This window comes from Aethalodelphis obliquidens, unplaced genomic scaffold (genome assembly GCF_003676395.1).
Source record: "Aethalodelphis obliquidens isolate GAN/ISIS:26980383/991018 unplaced genomic scaffold, ASM367639v1 scaffold53, whole genome shotgun sequence".
In the NCBI taxonomy this organism is placed as follows: Eukaryota; Metazoa; Chordata; class Mammalia; order Artiodactyla; family Delphinidae; genus Aethalodelphis; species Aethalodelphis obliquidens.
Window position 1 is genome coordinate 1,215,533 of NW_020837997.1, and position 6,094 is coordinate 1,221,626.

A 6,094-nucleotide genomic window follows, 5' to 3' on the forward strand; every position below is an offset into this window, starting at 1 on the left:
ATGCTGCCATGAACATGGGTGTACGGTGTTGTTGTGACTTTTTATCATTTGCTTGTTAACTCATTCATTGTTCCAAAGTCACAAGACTTCCAATATGCCAGTGTTCATACTGAGAGTGATCTAGGAATCATTTCTATATATTGATAATTTGGGAGTGGAGAAGGATCTCTCTGAAAAATAGACTCCCTAAGACAAAGAAGGCAGCTTTTTCTGTTGCCTAAGCTGTCGGTCCTTCCTAAAAGGAGTGGTTCTCAACAAGGAGGATGATTTAGGCCACACACCAGGGGGGCACTGACAATGTATGGAAACATTTTACGTTGTCATGACTGGGGGTGGGGTGCTAATGGCATCTAGTGAGTAGTGTCCAGGGATGTTGCTCAACATCCTACAGTGCACAGGACAGCCTTATACTATAAAGAATGATCCAGCCCAAAATGTCAACAGTGCCAAGGTTGAGAAATCAACCTGAAAGAATGACATGCTTCACGTCATGTCATGCCTCACGTTCCACTCTGCACCAGGTCAGAAAGGCAGCAGCAGAGGTGAAACCTAAACAGGTTAAATCCAGGATCCCTGGTGAGACATCTTGGTGACAGGTGGCATCATAGAGAGAGCAAATAGGTATCTAGGGCTGTGAAGGGTCTGACAGCTTACCTGTAAGCTGACAATTTAACCTGCCAGTTTCATGGATGCTGGCAGAAGATTCGAGACTCCAGGGTCAGAGACAAAGGACTTTACTACTCACAGCACAGCAGGCAGTATGAACTTCACGTTTTTGCTGGTTCCTCTCAAATGCCACGGGGACAATGCAGGTGCACGCTGGGTTTGCACCACAGCTGAGTAACTCTGAGCTCAGAAACTCCTGTCTTTTCTAGTGGACTGTGAACAAACCTTTATCTCAGAGGGAAGCATTAACTTGGTTACATGGACAACAAACAAACCTGCCCTCTGCCCCAGAGCAAGAAATTCTATCTTCCGGGGCTGCTTGCTACACGAACATTCTTGAAAAGACAGCCAGAACGAAAGCTGTTCACATCACTGCTTGTGAGTTGTATGGAAACACCCGGGACTCACAGAGAATCATCTCTCAGTAGTGGTAGCTCTGACACCCAATGGGAAGCGGCTGTCATCTGCAAAGGTAATTTGGGCTGGAGGTCAAGCAGATGAGGCTGTTCAGGGCATAGTACAGAGGTTCAGGGTGTTAACTCTGGAGTCAGACAGCCTGAGTTCAAATCTTGATTTTGCCATTTTCAGCTGTGTGGCCTTGAGCAAGTTTCTTGACCTCTCTGTGCTCCAGTTTCTCCTGATGTAAAATGGGAATAATAACAGCCCCATCTCATAGGGTTATTGTGAAAATTAATATATGAGCTTATATATGTGAGGCATTTAGAACAGCGCAGGCAGATTGAGGGAAATGTCAGTGTTAACCATAATTATTATTAATTATTATGATGATGCCATAAAGCTGTGGTCATGCCTCTTTTTCAGCATTTGTGGGCAAGGTCTGTAATCCACACAGTTCCCTTGGAGTCTGCCTCAGAGAATTTGGGGAGAACACGGGGCCCTTTGCTCCCTCTTCCCCACACTGGCTCCTTCCCTGGTGGTTCTTAATAAACAGGGCAGCAGGGCTGGAGCAGTGGTGGTTTCAGGGTCAGGGGAAATCAGACAGATTCAGGTTCAAATCTTGGCTTTGGCACAGTGCCAGCTGTGTGACCTTGATAAGCAACTTTCCTGCTGAGGGGACTCCAAGTACACACTGCACAAGGGTCTCAGTGAAGGGTCGAGTTCCCCATCCCCGCCCACCCCTTGCCCACGTGCTGCACGTGACCGGCTCAGCACATCTGTTGACGCTCTAGGTCATCTTTAGCCAGTGCCATGTCGATTATCATCCTTGTTATATTATTATTCAGTGAGCAAGACTCCATAGGATGCAAGCTGAGACCATCTTTGCTCTTTTCCTCCAGTACTCGGTAAATTCACTCTGGCCCCTCGGTCTCTCTGCATGCCTCAAACTCCAGGAGAGATTTGGAGGGGAGGGAGAGGCAACCCCCTTACAGTCCTCCTTCAGCCCTCACCTCAATTGCCACCTCCTCAGGGAAGCCTTCCCTGACTTCCACCCCAAATTAATCAGGTCCCCCTATACCAAGGGCTTTCTTCTTCCAGCACCTATGCATGGTGGGGTGCGGGGGTGTCTTTCTCCAGCTGCTGAAGCTGGTGGTGGCCCTATATCGACACCCCCCAGGATCAGCCTTCAACCGACAAGGATGGGAATTGGTCGATAAATACCCCAGCTCCTTCACCCCTCAGGTCCTCAAACTCTGAAGGGCATGCTCTCTGCTGCCCCCCAGAGGTCCCTGGTGGCACTGTGCTCCAGACTTCCAGAGTGGTAACGCTTCTCTCACTTCCCCACCCCGCTACCTGTGTCTCTTTGGGTAGCTTCCCAAATAAATTACTTGCTCTCGAATTTTTGTCTCATGGTCTGCTTCTGGGGGATCCCAACCTAAGACAGCAGTTTGCCTTATCCTAACAAATTCCACAGGGGTTTGCAGGTATTGGTTGTCTCTCCCCACTGGGCTGAGTCATGTCTAGCATCATGTCTCCGAAGCCTGCACAGTGCCTGGCATGTAGTAGGTGCTCAATAAGTGACCCTGAGTCTCAGGGCTGTGAGGTGGCCTGATGGCAACACAGAGCTCTTCCCCCACCCCGGTTCTCAGAAGTCCCCAGTTGGAGAATGACGGTGCAGGAGGGCAGCCCACTCCTTCTGAGCTATAAATGGCAGGCTTCATCCACCTCATGCCCCAGGCCACGCAGCCTGGACAGCTGGACCAGAGTCCCCAGGGGCCAGGAACCCCAGATGACCCTTCCAGTCCTGGCCAGGAATTCTGGGGTGTCCCTGGGGCAGATACACAGAGAGAGCATAAGGTTACAGGGCAGGGGGCACAGCTGGGCTCTAACACCATTCCTAGCCGCCTTCTCCCCTCCCCGGCATCAGATTCCACCTCTGGGAGCTCCCTGAGCAAGAGGCCATTCCAGGGACAAGGGTCTACCCTACAAGGCCGTGGAGCGAGCCCGCATCTCCTGGGGGAGGGATCCCGTTTTGGAGCCGGTGGTGTCAGGCCTGGAATTAGCCACACCACCTGCGATGAGGCTGGTTCCAGGGTCTCCTGGGGGGACATCAGGAGTGGAGAGAGATGACCTCTGATGACTCAGCCTGAGATAGTCAGGGGATGGGAGTTGGGGGGCAGGAAAGCATGGTGGGAGGTGGGGTCTTAGAACTTCCCTCCAGCTCTGTTCTAGAGTCAGCTGGGTCGAGTGTCAGCTCTGTCACTCACGAGCTGGATGACCCCGTGTGGGTCACTCTGGGCCTCAGGTTCCTTTTCTATAAAATGAGAATAAAAACAGTCCACTACCTCTTAGGGTTCAGGGAGGCTTAAGTGAGATGCTGCGTGTCCAGTGCTCAGTGTGGTGTCCCTCACGTGGAACTCGATCAATGAACAGTATTCCATGATCTACCTAGTGTCCTTTAATCATCACTGACATTCTTCAAGATGCAATTATGATACCCTACTTTTATCATAAGAGGAAAGAGTCTGCACGGCCAGGGCATGGGGCGGGGGTGAGATGAGGAAGGCCGATGGAGAACTGAGTTGGGGAGGGGTCTAGGTTGAGCTTTCTTAGCTCCTGGACATGGGGAGAAACCAGTATCCTTGGAGCATGGGGCTGGGGGCGGGGGTGCAGGGGAGGTGTTTCTCACAGAGAAAAGGAAGCTGGCTTAAGGGACAGTGAAGGAATCAGGAGGGGGCAGAGAGGTGCTGGGAACTCTAGATCTCACCCCTCATACTCTCCAGCAGCGCTGCCCACTGCCCAGTCCCTTTATCTCACTCCCTCTGCGGCCTCAGGCAGGAAACACAGAAGCCTCACTACCTGCACTCCATACCACATAGAAGTCTTTTATTTTTTTTTATAGGTCTGGGGTTTTTTTTAATTAATTAATTTTTATTGGCGTATAGTTGCTTTACAATGTTGTGTTAACTTCTACTGCACAGCAATATGAATCCACCAGACCTAAACATATAGCCCCTCCCTTTTGGATATCCCTCCCATTTAGAACGCCAGAGTGCATTAGGTAGAGTTTCCTGTGCTATACATATGTTCCCATCAGTTGTCTATTTTACACATAGTATCAATAATGTATATGTGTCAATCCCAATCTCCCAATTCCTCCCACCCCACCCCTCTCCCCCTTGGTGTCCATGTTTGTTATCCATGTCTGTGTCTCTATTTCTGCTTGGCAAATAAAGTCATCTGTACCATTTTTCTAGATTCCACATATATGTGTTAATATACGATACTCGTTTTTCTCTTTCTGACTTACTTCACTCTGTATGACACTCTCTAGGTCCATCCATGTCTCTACAAATGACCCAATGTCATTCCTTTCTATGGCTGAGTAATATTCCATCGTGTATACCACATAGAAGTCTGGATGCAGGGCTAGGTCCGGGGCTCTGTCTAGGAGTCCAAGAGGGTTTCTTGGAGGAGGGAGGCATCTGATCTGAGCTTTGAAGGATGAATAGAAGTTTCCTAGTTAGAGAGATGGGTCTGTGTGTGAATGTGTGTGAGAGAGTGTGTGAGTGTATAGAGCAAATTGTTCATTTTAATTAACAAGGACTTTCTGATCCTCTGGGGGGTGGGTGCATTCAGGGCACCACAGATAGGACCAGGCACAGGCCTGCCCCAAAGCTGCTGATGGTCCACAACAGATGATCAAATAATAACAATAATAGTAATGGCTCCCACATTCCACGCCTGTGCTTCTGGGGCTCAGCACGTGAGAGGTATTCTGTGTTTCTCAAGTGAATGAATGAGTGAATACATCTTTCTTTCTTTTTTTTTTTTTTTTTTTTTTTGCGGTACGCGGACCTCTCACTGTTGTGGCCTCTCCCATAGCGGAGCACAGGCTCCGGACGCGCAGGCTCAGCGGCCATGGCTCACGGGTCCAGCCGCTCCGCGGCACGTGGGATCCTCCCGGACAGGGGCACGAACCCGCGTCCCCTACATCGGCAGGCGGACTCCCAACCACTGCGCCACCAGGGAAGCCCTCTTTTTTTTTTTTTTTGAATACATCTTTCTGAAGGCAGGGAGTCCCTGCTCCAGTTGCTGGAGGGAAGGCAAAACAGGCAGAGGGGACCGAACATGCAAAGGCCTGGAGGAGGGGAAATGGCAGCCCTGCCTGGGAAGCAGTGGAAGGAGCTGAGCTGAGTGTGGGGAGAGCTGGGGGTGGGGGTGAACAGGAGTCTTGAGTGAGAAGCTAAGCCGCCTCCTGTTCCTGCCGGTGCTGGGGAGCTGTAGCCAGATTCGGAGTGGGAGAGGGAGGGGGCAGGATCTAAGGAAGGCATCAAGGGTCTGGTCTGGGCCCGCCTTGGCCTCCCAGAGTTTCCGAAAGAAAGACAGCCCGCGTCCATCTCGCCCCTGTGGGCCGGATCCACAGGGGCAGGTGAGATGACAGAGAGAGACAGAGACATAGAGGAGGAGATAGAGAGAGAGGGAGAGATACAGAGAAAAGGATACAGAAAAAGTCTGAGAGAAAAAGACCATAAGAGACAGGGAGACAGAGAGAGGGAAATGGAGACAGACACAAAGAGACAGAGAGATGGAGAGAGACGCAGAAACAAAAAAGAGATGGAGAGAGACACAGAGACAAAAGAGATAGAGAGAGACAGAGACAGTCACTGAAAGAGAGAGGGAGATGATGAGACAGAGACTGGTCAGACAGGTGGGAGTAATCCAGGGAGTCCCCCAGGGGTGGTAGCAGATGGGATGGGGTCCTGAGCCCCCAATACCTGGAGGGACCCAGAGGGGAGAAGAAGGGAGGACAGGAGCCCCGTCACCGCACCACACCCCTACTCTGCACCCCCCCACAAGCCCTCTTCAGCCCACCCAAGCACAGATGGGGAAACAGACCAGCCGGCAGGCCGCCCTCATCCTCCTGGGCCGGCGCTGTGCCTGCTCGCGCACGCGGGACCTGTGTCACCAGGTTAAAAACGGAAACGGGTCGGGCCTTTTTTTTTTTTTTCCTTTGAGAAAATCCTAG